This window comes from Patella vulgata, chromosome 5 (genome assembly GCF_932274485.2).
Source record: "Patella vulgata chromosome 5, xgPatVulg1.2, whole genome shotgun sequence".
Lineage (NCBI taxonomy): Eukaryota > Metazoa > Mollusca > Gastropoda > Patellidae > Patella > Patella vulgata.
This window is the reverse complement of record NC_065883.2, coordinates 2,453,624-2,467,238: the sequence shown is the minus strand read 5'-3', so window position 1 is coordinate 2,467,238 and position 13,615 is coordinate 2,453,624. Positions and strand designations below refer to the sequence as shown.

Sequence of the window (13,615 nt, the reverse complement as noted above, 5' to 3'; positions counted from 1 at the left end):
ACAGTCTCTGTAGCAAACTGTGGAATTGTATTTGACCTTGATGTTCGCGTGTTGCCAATAGCGTGTTGCGGAAACGCAGAACGTTACAACCTACTTCGGTTCATTTCATATTGACCTCAACAACAGAGGTGATTCTCTGTCTAGGAACCAAGAAAGATATAGCAAACTTACACATGATGGCATCCCTTCTCTTCTTGATACACCATATAATAACAAATAACAACCAGACCAATACCAACACCTATAGCTATAGCTATATCAACCCCTAGCTTGTCATCGACAGCTTCCTTTACAGCGTCTTCGTTAGGGATCACAGATAGTGTGTACGTCTTGGAGGTGGCACCCAGACTATTGGTAATTTTAACTGTATAAATGCCCCCATCTTCGTATCTAATATCGCGTATAGTTAATGTTGATGATAGACCATCATCTGTTTACTTCTTCTACCTGTAACCATGGTAACTGGTTGGTGACTGCCATCTTGTTGGTGATAATACCAGGTGAATACCGGAAGTGGATAAGCTAAAACGTTGACTGATATTATACCCGTTTCTCCACGTGGTACAACTATAACATCCATAGTTATAACAACTATAGTCTGGGTAGTCATAACAACTGGGGTACCTAAAATATCACAACAATTTGTCAGATTGTTCAACAAAAGTTGTTATTGTGGAATACTAATGTCGATCCAGTGCTGACCAAATATGGTTAATATCCTGTGTACCGCAGACCAATGAAGTGAAATGGGGTTGAACATCCTACTGTTCTGAGCTCAGACTGCGCTAATGAAGACCGGAAACCCATGGGACAAACAGTTACTGCATAGGATAGTATTCCAGGGGATATCTGGTCGCAAGACCACTTACGTTGCCTTGTTCATGCAATTCTCAGTTATATTTTGCATCAAACGTAATCACACATCGCCGTATCGGATCGCAAGAGTGACATAATCTCCGCTTATTGAATTGTATACTTACATCTATCAATGAGTGGAATAGTTTTAGATACAGGTTGACCAATATTATTACTAGCTGTACAGGTATAATTATCTGTATGTTTACAACTAGCTTTAGGTATGGTATATTGACTACCAGAATAGAGTTGTCCCCCTTGTTGTGATCTGGACCAGGATACATGCGCCACTGGGATACTTTCAACCAAACAGTTAATAGTAACGCTGGAGTTTTCATCTATTATGTTGTCAACAGCATCAGATGTTATTGTTCTTATTATTGGTTCAACTACAATATACACACAACAAAATTAATATTAAAACAAGCCAACAATGAGGCTGATGTCCCCCGCCGAAATCCTCAAATAAATAGATGAAACATATTAATTAATCGCACATCTATTTGTTTCAAAAGTATCAAGCAATCAAACTGATTATCAACTATACACTAAGTTTCATCACTCTCTATCAGATAGAATCAAAGTAATCTTGTCCCAAAGCATCGACCAAGGAAATTGCTTATCTCTGCTTAGTTTTAGCTCGATATGTTAATCATTGAACTCAGTCAAGATGAACATCTACATCAAGTTTAAACATACTACCTCAATTAGAAGCAGAGTTGTTATGTTCCAAAGTCTTGACCAATCAAAATGATTATTGCTCCTTAGCCTAAGCAGAAAATTCTCATCATCGAACTTAGTCAAGGTATTGATGTAATGAAACTGTACACCAAGTTTCATCACTCTCACTTAATTAGAACTAAAGTTATCGTGTCCCAAAGCATCAACGAATCAAATTGCTTATCTCTACTTACTCTAAGCAGAAAATGCTCATCTTCACACTCCATCAAGGCATGGACCGAATAAACACCTACCCCAAGTTTGAACATTCTAGGTCAATTAGAAGGAGAGTTATCGTGTCCCAAAAAGTGTGACGGACAGACAGACAGACGGACGGACGGACGGACGGACGGACGGACAGACAGACGCCTTCCCCAACGTCCTTGATAAAGAAGCTGCGTATACATGTTATATTCTAATATTATCAAAAAACATCAATATTTTTATGTATATATATTTGATCAAATAAGCTCCTTGTTATCAGCATCTAGAGATCCCGGTAGCTATGTGGGTAAGGCGCTGACTCGCTAGCCTGGAGACCGGGTATTCAAACCCTGCATTGGCCGAGAAAGTTCATCTAGATTTTCCGGCGTGGTTCCCCCTTGACAGTGATGCAGGACGGAGGGCATGACAAGGACAGCTGTCTAGTCGTTCGGATGGGACGTAAAACCGAGGCCCCGTGTACACATAAGCGTGCACGAAAAACCAGACGCTAAAGATTGCCATTCACAGTAGCTGCCGTTCTGCGAGCTACCAGACCCTACGACTCATTTTAATTATGTGAATTTCAAATTCACGTTTTCATTTTTGACTCTTTCTAAATTACCCAATATTATGATAAAGGCGCCGACCTTTTATTTTTTTCCTACAATATACGTTTTTGTCTCCTTCATGAAACTCAGATGTCCATATCCAATTGGTTCGCTTGTGATGTGGTTCGTAACTACTAAAAGCAGCATTCCACTTTCCGTCCTCAAAACTACAAAGAGAGATAAAAGTGGGGTTTAACGTCCACTCGACACAACTATGTTATTTCGGGACTAACATGGTTCAATTTTATTTTAATAATTCGCCTGTGCGTAGCTCTAGGAGTAACCCGGAGGATCCGGAGAAAGCCATCGAGGTTGGACAGGCGACCCCACTCCTTGTCACGCACAAGCGAGTATTCGAAACCACGCCACTTGACTCAATGACAGACCTTACGATAAACCTCTAGACGCCCTAACCCCCAAAATACAAACGAAACGTACACTAGCCCCACTCCTACGAGACTGGGCAATTTCTTTTTGACAAATCAGTGGCATCAAAAGTCGACCCAATCAGCTTTCTTTCCGGGGATCACGTGGCTAAGTGGGTAAGACGCTGGCTCGCTAGCATCCAGATTTTCCGGCGTGGTTCCCCCTTGTCAGTGATGCAGGACGGAGAGCCTGTAGGAAACTACACACGCCTATGACATTAATCTAGAGTCTAAGTTCCATATCACTTAGCAAAGACCCATGCGCGTGCGCTAAGATCATTAAAATGAACTTGTCTGCGATATCACCTTCGGTGGAAGCGGACGTTAAACGCTAAGAACACCAACAACAACAACTAATCATGTCTTTAAAATAGTACATTAATACTTTCATGTCGCCAGATGTTTCAAAATCTGAGGATTTTTCTCTTCTGATCAATTTGTAATCATGTTATAAAATAGCCTCTTCATTTTTATTTTCTTATAAATAGTGTATACAGTTGATTTTTTTATATGCTTTTTTTAGTTTCCCATTATTTTATAATATTTTTTATAATATATTTGATATTCCGTGTATGAGGTAATGGGTGATGCATGTTCCCTGATCCCTTTTCATCAAATTGAAATAAAATATTTTCACAAAGAAAGAAATAGAAAGAAAAAACAACCCAACATTTGTCAACAAGTTACACAAGGACTCTGTAAATACATGCTTTTTTTTTGCACCATGTGTTTTGTTTTATCCAAAATGCTATAGTCGAACAGCTGCTGAACTATGCACATACTAACCCTTCGGAATAACACCAAAGTGCATATCGAAAATTTCACAGCACACCCACAATGATGAACATAGTATACCGGGTGCATGAATTGTGGGATTTATTTCGGGAAGGGGCGCAACTCTTACTTGACTTGGCCAAATAATACTGGGTAATCAACCACATAAAAAAAACCCTCCCAATTACGCATGGGCAATGGAACTTTTCATCAAATATTGACAACGGTCACAGCCTCTCCGTACCTTTGAAGACTAGCAGGTTCTTTTTGACTGAGACTACAGGTCCACCGGTCAAATAATGTTAAAAAGCTGCGAGTTTTAAAAAAGAATATCAAATCAGTGCCTGGCTGAGATGCCACATCACGTTCATTTCAAATGGTCAATATGTCAGCCGTCTTGTACAACACACCTTCTCCAACCAGAAATCGAATTTTCGATTTCTTTCTTATTATTGACTTTCTTACTAAAAACTCCTACAAAAAATCACCCTATATCCACCGTGTGACACATACTCTCTTCTCTGCTACACATTTTATTAACCTTGTGATCGTAAAGGCGACCTTCGGTTATAATTTTTTCATGACTAGTGGTCGGAACTAGAAACCGAACGCGAATGGTCCGGAAAATCGTGTGTTAAAAGGTGGCTGCTCTCATGGACATGGTAATGTCAATTTATTCTGCTTTAGACCTCGACCATAACCCTAAGCCCAAGGAAGGTCTATAATCTCTCCACGGAGGATAATGAATCGCTATGCTATATGATGTTATATAGTTTAATAAACAAATAATACTTTCATGAAATTAAACTTGCGCGACTCAGATTCCTTTTGCATTATATAAGTATTGAAATAATGCGTATTTTTTTAGACTTATACAGATTCAGACATAACATACGAAACAAAAGCTATCTGCTCATAGATGTCGCAACCATTTAAAATTCTTTCAAGCTTTCCTAAAATCAATATACTAAACAAAAATAGATTCTTTCTAAATATTCTACACTTACGTTTCATCGACACCCGACATCGTGGAACTACTCCGACCATGCCACAATAGCATGGTTAAGTATTTTCGGACTATGGTCCGGACTAAATGAAATTCGGATTCAGTTAGTTCGACCATAGTCAAGAAATCACGATAACCGAAGGTCGCCCTAGTATTGTCTCTGCGTATATTTGTAATTCTTTAACTGGTTAGGACTGACACATGGTTCGCATGCGCGTAAGGCTATTTAGTAGTGGGAGGAAAACGGAGAACCCGGAGAAAATCCACGAGGTTCGCCAGGCGACCCTACTCCTTGTCACGTACAACCGGGGATACGTCTTAAAGAAAGTAAGTGCCTTATGATACGTTTAGGCTCCATTAAACATCCACCATTTCGGACATGCTGTCCGGGCAAAATGTCTCCCAAAGCACACCGCATGTAGTATTACCGCCGTATTCATTAGTTGTAAGGGTGAAGGGAAATAAGCCATTAAACCCCATTTTATTTATTACACCTTTGACAACATCACAAGAAAATTTGACGTCATTGCTTCTATTTAAAAAAAACTTCTGATGGATTTATTTATACAGAATACCCCTGCCCCCCCCCCCCTCCCCAAAAATAAACCAAAAATTTACAAACAAAAACTCCAAAACCCCCCAAAAAACAGAGCCCATAAAATTCTTTATTAAATCCTACAAATATCAGTCTGTGTACGATCATTCCCCGAAGTGTCAGTTATCTTGTAGGATTTCATAAACAGTTTATGGGTTCTGGGGTTTTTGTGGGGACACCTTACAACGACCTCGGTTTTGGCCTAGAGAGTTCATCAGGATTTTCCGGTCTGTCCCCCCCTTGTCAGTGTAGGACCGAGGATCTTGCAAGGGGCAAGATATATTCGTTCGGATGGGGCGAAATACCGAGGTCCCGTGTACACATTGGTGTGCACGTAAAGGAGCCCTTGACAGTTGGAATTTGGACGTTAATAATAATAATATAATATAATGATGGTTTTTTTATAGCGTTCTACCCATTAAGTCGCATTTTATTTCATTTCGTTGGTATATGTTTGGAATTGTTTTAATCTAATTTCAACATTTTTTTACATTCATCAGTACATTACATAATATAATGAATAAACACATGTCTACTGGAAATGAACTAATGTTTAACGATAAAGTTACACGTAAGATTTATAGTTTTTCCCCAAAATATTATATTGGCGTCACGGTGACGTTAAAGTCCTTATAAGTCAGTGTAATATTTTGAATAATATTTTATTTGTATCTCCTTACATGTAAATTGTAGTGTTAACCGATAGCAATTTGCTATATAATAGGTGAGAAATTTAAGGGTTTTTTTTTTGTTATATCTTAATTAAATTTTAATAGATATCAATATATGATTATCTATACTAATATTTGTGACTGTCATTTGTCTGTCTGTCTGTCTGTTTGTCTGTCTGTTCGGGGTTGGTGGCTACACTAGGTCTGCCCCGAGTCTGAAATTTGGGGTATAGGGGTAGCTCGGACCGGGGAGTAACATAGGTCAGGTGGCGTTAGTCTACCACTTCCGGTTTCGGGGTTATGACCCTCTAGCGAAGCCGGGCATTCTTCTAGTAATATAATAAAAGGATGTGTCTTCACCCGTTATTATAATGCTTGAACTGTAAATAGAATATATCATGAGACGAAAGATTAAATGAAAACAAATAGAATATGTAAGTACGTAGGTAATCGTATTTCCAATTCAGGCTATTATATTTGTATTTATTGAAGAAAGTCATTAATTGTACCAACTGCAGCTACAGATATTTCTAAAGAAACTGTTTCAGTTTGCGGTAAGCGACATTTAAATTCGTTTTTGAAATAATGCATCTTGTTGGGACATTGGGTAACATACATTACAGCACCTGACTTACAAATAATAAACTTTCTGCTGTCCAACTCATTAACTTTCAGGCGATTCTTCTTTTCTCTTAATAAATGATTTTCCGTAGGACATGGATTTGGTTTGTAACTCCATGAATCTGTAATTTGAATTAAACAAAATCTATCACGTTCTTACAATTATTAGAGATCAACATTTATCGCCAAATACTGCATTCAAAAACGATCTGTGATATCACAATAACTGCAGGGAATCTAGTAGCTTCGTACGTTCCTAGGGTGACATAGCAGACAAGATTTTCCTGGGAATCTTCAAAAATATAGCAGCTTATTGCGCTTGACTGTTATTCTATGATAGATGTAAGATGGCATATCTATCGGTAAATTTAAATAATTTGTAATAATATATTGGATAGATTAAGATATGGAACAAACTAAATGTCATTGTGATAGAAAATAAACATATTTACCTTGGGCCAGATATATGCTGTATTCACTGATCTGAATATCAAATAATGTACAGTCGACCTCTTGACCATATCTACGACACACAACTTCACTCCGCACTAGAATAACAAATAATAACAATCTAATGATAAATTTATATTGGGTACTTAATCAATTTCCGATTATTTTTTTATTGGTTATGATTATATAATGAAGACGTGGTAGAATCGCACTGATTATTATGTGTGTTACTACATGTAATGCCCCCGTCTGTATGGCGACCAGAAAATGCACAAGTTCGCCGGCAAACGTGAACACAACGCGAGAAAATGTCCCAAACTTTCCAGGTCAGATAGTAGATCATTGACGTCGATGGTGACCACAGCACGATATCTGGCGTTACCACCACGCTTTTACCACGCTTATGGCGATCTTGGCGCGCTCTGAAATCATTTTCCGTCGCCGTAGCAGCGCAGTAAGGACGCCACCCAGGTCTGGATTAAAAGGGTTATATATAAACCACAATTCACGTTGGGGCGGGACGGCCTAACCATTTTAAAACATCTATACGCATAAAAGAAAAAAGTATTTAAAATATACCTACTTGTTTCGTTTTTAAACATGTTAACCAGCTCATAAAAATCATTTACAATAATCACTAGACTCTCAGTCTGGTTTGTTGGATTTTTCTTATTCTTGCTCTTGTCAACAGATGGTAAATCGTCTTGATTCGATGGTTTATTTTGTGTACCACATGTATGTGCACCTGCATTCCACTCCTGTCCATCAGGACACTGAGTAATAAACGAGTTCTCATCTTCGTCACATTTTATAAACTTAGTGGGGTCGGGACTGTAAGTATGTAAAATCCGTTCGCTATCACCAAATAGTCCTGATGTACAATCTTTATCAAGATATAGAACATCTAGAATAAATATAAACATGCTGTAAATCTTAATGTCTATAGACAGTCCAACAAAACATACACACCAAAGAAAATGAAATACAATTTAACAATATATAAAAGTATTTAAATGAAATTCTGCACCGACTTGGTTAATGAAGACGGGCATACACCATACAGTGTGCTATGAGAGAAGTTTTGCCCGGACAGCGGCATTACGGTCTACTCATTTATCGTATTCCAACTGACAAGGTTTCTTTACGTGCATCTCGGTTTTTCGTTCCATTCGAACGCCTAGACAGTTGTCCTTGCCAGGCCCTCTGTCCTGCACCACGCCGGAAAATCCTGAATGACTTTCTCGGTCAACAACACGGGACCTGCAGGGTAGCGAGCCAGCGTCTTACCCTTTTAGCCACAGTGGCTACCTGACACAGCACAGACAATGAGAATTGTCATAGGTGATAACAATGATCTTTACAAAAACGCTTATAAATTTACAACATACATGTTTTTAAAACAATACAAAAACCGGTGATGTACTAAATTAATTCCATTTTACGACACGAAAGGCTAAAATACACCAAAGTTTACCCAAATGTCAACATGTATATGAAAAATTTTGGTTACGTGAAGCTGGTATGGGGAGGGGGCTTTGTAAAAAGTAACCACATCATGCCTCGTGCACGATACAGGTGACCAATGTGGTGTTACCCTATTTTCCCAGCCTCTTCTTGGAATAGCACTCTTTTAGGAAACTGTGATAGATGGTTTATTTTAGACTACATAAGAGGCCTAGGGATCTATCCCGGTCTAAGTTGAGAAACTTTCTCGGAATTTAGAACTCCGGATAACCCGTGTCAGAGATGCAGGTCGTTCCCGTAAACGAATCCCTGGCAGTAACCCGTACTGTCGCTGTCCAAGTTAGATTTAATTCACAGAACACAACATGGCGAACGGTAGTCCCCACGGTAGGTGCAGAAAAGGAAGTTAAACCCATTTTATTTCATTTTAGAAGTTAAATTTGTTTTATACGGCTGTTTATTTAAGAGAATTTGTTATTTTTAGAAAAAACTTACCATTTTCGACATAATTATTATATTTACTCTGTTGAAAATCTGTCAATGTACACCGTTGTTCAGTTTCATTCTTACGACAAACAATTTCAGCACCTTTAAATATAAAGTAATACATTTTCTATTATATATAACATCTCATAAAATGAGATTTATTTGTTTTTCGTGTTAACATATAAGACACTAAAATTAAACCAAATAGGTAAATTACTTTACCTAAAGGATTTTCCTGAACTGAAGATGTAAAAACAGGCCTATTACATCCAATAGTTTTTAACGTTCCTTCTTTATACCCCTGAAAGGTGATGGTCACTTCTGTTCCGTTCTTCAAACGTATTACAGACGGTGTGTCGGGTAATGCCACATCTCTTAAAGTATACAGAGCAGCACTGGGGTTGGACGAATCATCAGAAACATAGATTTTTACTACACCACATGTCACATTTGTCTGAAAATGTTAAAAAAAATTCCCAAAATGCGGACGATAAACATGAGAGAAACAAATCTTTTGTTACCATCATAAATTAACACATATGATGTACAATCTGATTATAATACAGATCTATATTTCATTTCATTTTTTTATATTTTCGATGGCCTACACTACATGAAGATCTGATCAGTTGTAGTGGGAGGTTACGTCAGGGGTCATGCGAGCGGCTTTTAACCCTATGACGTTAGACATTTGATAAACCAATCAGCGTTGATGTTCCTAGTAAGATACCCACAGTTCCGTGCATCGCAAGCCAAGAACTCGTTGCATCAGACAATGTCATTGGCTATTTCCTCACATCAACCAGAACGCGGGTTATATAACAACTCTTCCAGATCCTAGTGTAGTAAAGACAAATAAAATGAAATTTTAAACGATCTGTGTTTTAATCAGACTGACATAATGTATTTTGTTAATACTTGAAAAATATGATGTATTTTATCAATTTAAGAACATTTTCTTACAATTACCGAGCTGTATTGTCTTTTGTTAATGATAAAATATTCTTACTATAAGTACACTCTGGTTTTTAAGAGCTGGAATCTTGACATATACTTCTGCAGCATTCTCCGTTAAAGGTAATGTTATACGTGAATTGTAGTATAAATTCTGGTGGACTGAAAAATAAATGAATTTTCTTTTTACTGTTAGATATTTAATCACACCCAATTACATCCAAATATTCGACTTTGATCAGATACCATGCATTATGAACAGGTTTACTTTAGTCTATTTTGCAGTGCATAATAGTCATACCATTGACTAAAAGAGCCCCAAGGGTTTCATCTAAATAACAAGTTAGAACTTTTACAACGACTTACCTCGACACGCCTTTTTCTGCATGTCATTTATGATGGTCTCTATTTCAGTAAAATCATTCAAAATAAAAACATGGGTGCAATTAACCTCAGATGAAATGGTTTCGAATTCCACTGGATCCACATTTGCAACTCCGACTGAGAATACAATGACTCCTTTAGATTTTAATATTGGGACAGCTGCTATAGTCTCAACTGGATTATTAGATTGTCCGTCGGTTACAACAATGGCCACTCTCGCTGCGTTGGATCGCATTCCATTTCTTTCGACAAATACACTATTTGTAGTGATAATTAACGCCTCTGCTGTATTGGTACCAACGCCTATATAATTAATATTCGCCACAGCCTGTGTTAAACTTGCAATATCCGTGTAGTTGTTCAGATAGAATTCTACATTAGCGTTACTACTAAATTGTACGACAGCGATTTGTGTTTCATCAGGGCCGATATTCAAACCATCTACTACATTGGTTATAAACTGTAGAATCCTGGTGAAATCATCTTCTCCTATGCTTCCAGAACTGTCAATAATAAATGCTAAATCTATGGGCCGGTTACACGTGCCTGAAATAAAATCAGTTTTTGTGAATAACACAAAGTCACGATAAACTAGGGGTTGGGAGTAAAGTTGGTGGTAGCGATGTGGAAACTATGTAAAGTGACTGGTCGCATGCCAGTGGTGGGTATGTATATATTATCAGCGAATAGGTGGATATTAATAAAGTCTTTCGTGGTCAGTTTTTGTTATCAGACTAGTAGGCAACCCATTTTATGATCCTTAGGTCAGATATGAAGACAAAGAAAATCCCCCGTGCTAATGAGGCACCTATACACTTAAATACTTTTACAGCGTTTTTAACATCCAGATTACTACGAAAGAAATATGTACCGGTCTTATTAAAAGTATTCCTAGCTCGCCAACTTGATATTCCCGATATAATCTTACGGTATGGCATCACTGATCTGTTCGGGGTTTTTTTTCTGGTGCGTTCGGGTTCATGTGACATAATAAAAGCGTAATGTTAATGTTGTGTGTTGGGTACAATGTAGGGTCAGTTAATATTATCCAGTTTGGTCTTACATCTATATAATTGTGTTTTAGATCAACAATTCGGATCGATCATACTTCTTAAAGTGTTAAAAAAAGATACCTTTATACGATGAACTTGCGATATTAACAAAATCTGAAGCGTCTCTGGCTGGAGCAAATAACTTCTGCCAAATCATCGACTGGTTTTGTCTATCACCGGGTAAATTTTCGGTATAGCCAGATGTTATATTTTCCTTAAACATGATGTACAGTGAAGCAGCCAATCCCGAATATAGGGGTTTACGTAAATCTAGCCAAGTTGTTTCCGTCCAGTCAATATTTAGAGTTGCTTGAATATCATCGCACGTTTGCTTTAAAATCCCTGGACAGGTTTGTGTTAGGTTGTATTTGTCCTCGTCTATCTTTAATATACAAAAACAAAATGGTCAAAAGCAAATTTTAATTACTTGTTTAGTACTTCACACACTCCATTTCCTACTTCAAGTTGTGTGTAATGTGGTTTAATCGTATAATAATTTTGTACCAATATTCGACAGTTACCAATATGACAGTGCCGCTAAAATCACTGATAGGGATGACATCAGTGCGGCTTAATGAGCCCCAAATATTAACTTTTTTCCTCCCGACCCATTAAATTTTAAAACATTTTTTTATGTATTTCCTATTTAGTGTAAATGGGTATTAAAATGAGTAAAAGGCACCATTCTACCAGAACCAGTAACGTCTTATGTAAACAATACACACGCCTTTGAGCCAATGATTGACGCGGTCACGTGTTGACGGCAGTCATCTTTTAAAGAGATATTAGAAGACTTTCGTAATTCTCTATGAAACAGATGATTGATATTAGATATCGGTAGACATTTTGAATGATATAATGCTACGTCATTACCTGCCATATTCCACCATGGTAATCATCTCGGTACGTTTCGCCATTAAGACCATTATTAGACTGGACCAAAGCAAAACGTGTAAGGAACAACCGATCACCGGGAAAAATACAATTTTCTCTAATCTTGTCAACAACAGCTTCAATAACGTTCGCCCCCTTCTGTCCAATTAGCAATGTGAGATCCTCTCCTAAACCCTGTACTGAAGTCGTGAGTACAGCTAGTATAAGAAATATCAACCAACACCTCATCTTGTCTATAAAAATATTAAATGCATCTCTTTTATTATCAATGAGTGTATCATGGGCGTATATGATAAACAACTTGTCTGTTGGCATTTTCTTAGCGTTTGTCAAACTGGCATACTTTCCAGTCAAACCTCTCTCGTGTACCAAATTAAAATGAAACACGCGGTTGCCATGCAGGATATGCTCACATTTTGCAAGAGATGGATAGAGAACAAGCCAAAAAAAAAACCCCAAAAAACCGTGATTTTTCTTATAATCAGAGGCCATAATCTAGTAAGTAATGGTCTGAAATCAGCGATTATATCGAAAGTTACTGAGGTCTTTGGGATATAAGCATATATTGTAAGTATCATAGAGTTCCACAAGATATTGGATTTCTGAAATAAATACATTCCACACTCTGGTAGAGTCTTTTTTGGCCTGTGGTGTTTTTCACCACAAGAGTTCCCCAAGACATTAGACTTAACAAAAAAATCATGCTTTTTGAAAAATTTCTTCTCAGACCTCCCTATGTGCCTGTGTGGTACCACATTCCACAAAATTTGTTGTGGAACTCTTGTGGTGAAAAACACAACAGAAAAAAATTTTGAAGAATATATTTTTCCCACATCTTACAAGATGATAGGATAAACTATTATTGTTCCAGCAAAATAAAAAGAAAATTTACATAAATTTTTCACCCCAAACCTTGCCATAGATGAAAAGCTGTGATATCCAGCTGGTCCACAACTGTGTTATTACATACTTTTACACTATTTGCGTTCAAGGATCAGCCATTTTGTTCGGCAATTTCGGTCCGATTTTTACGAATTTCAAATTCAACCATCATCAGAAGGTCCACCAGCTAAAATCGCGATTGTTTGGTACAATCAGGAGCCATAATCCAGGAAGTTACAGTCCGATATCGACAGGAACCAAGACCTCTAGAGGGAGCACAACCTTGATATTACATACTTTAACACTATTTGCGTACACGGAGCTGCCATTTTGTCCGTCAGTTTCGATCCGATTTTCACGAAATTCGGAAATCAACCGTCATTATGGTGTAATGGTGATATATTCAAAAGTTTTTTTTAATTGATTAAAAATTGTGACCTCTAGCGAGACCACTAGCTAAAAACGGGATTTTTCGTACAATCAGGGGCCATAATCACGGAAGTTATGGTCCGGTATGCGCAAATATCGAAAGGAACTGAGATCTTTAGGTTATAAACACACATGTCAAGT

The 13,615-nt window shown here is 37.6% G+C and overlaps 3 long non-coding RNA genes across 3 annotated transcripts in view; 1 reads left to right on the top strand and 2 right to left on the bottom strand.

The window, feature by feature from the left end:
* The window catches only part of LOC130012861 (uncharacterized), a 57,458-nt gene that overhangs the window by 18,163 nt on the left and 25,680 nt on the right, over positions 1-13,615 (top strand). The window lies entirely within an intron of this gene.
* On the bottom strand, positions 454-2,565 carry LOC130012862 (uncharacterized). The gene is made up of 3 exons (XR_008788121.1): positions 2,427-2,565; positions 981-1,244; positions 454-624 (listed from the first exon to the last, which is right to left on the bottom strand). It is a non-coding gene; the product is annotated as an uncharacterized LOC130012862 (long non-coding RNA).
* LOC130012865 (uncharacterized) lies at positions 6,356-7,583 on the bottom strand. The gene is made up of 3 exons (XR_008788125.1): positions 7,513-7,583; positions 6,932-7,027; positions 6,356-6,601 (listed from the first exon to the last, which is right to left on the bottom strand). It is a non-coding gene; the product is annotated as an uncharacterized LOC130012865 (long non-coding RNA).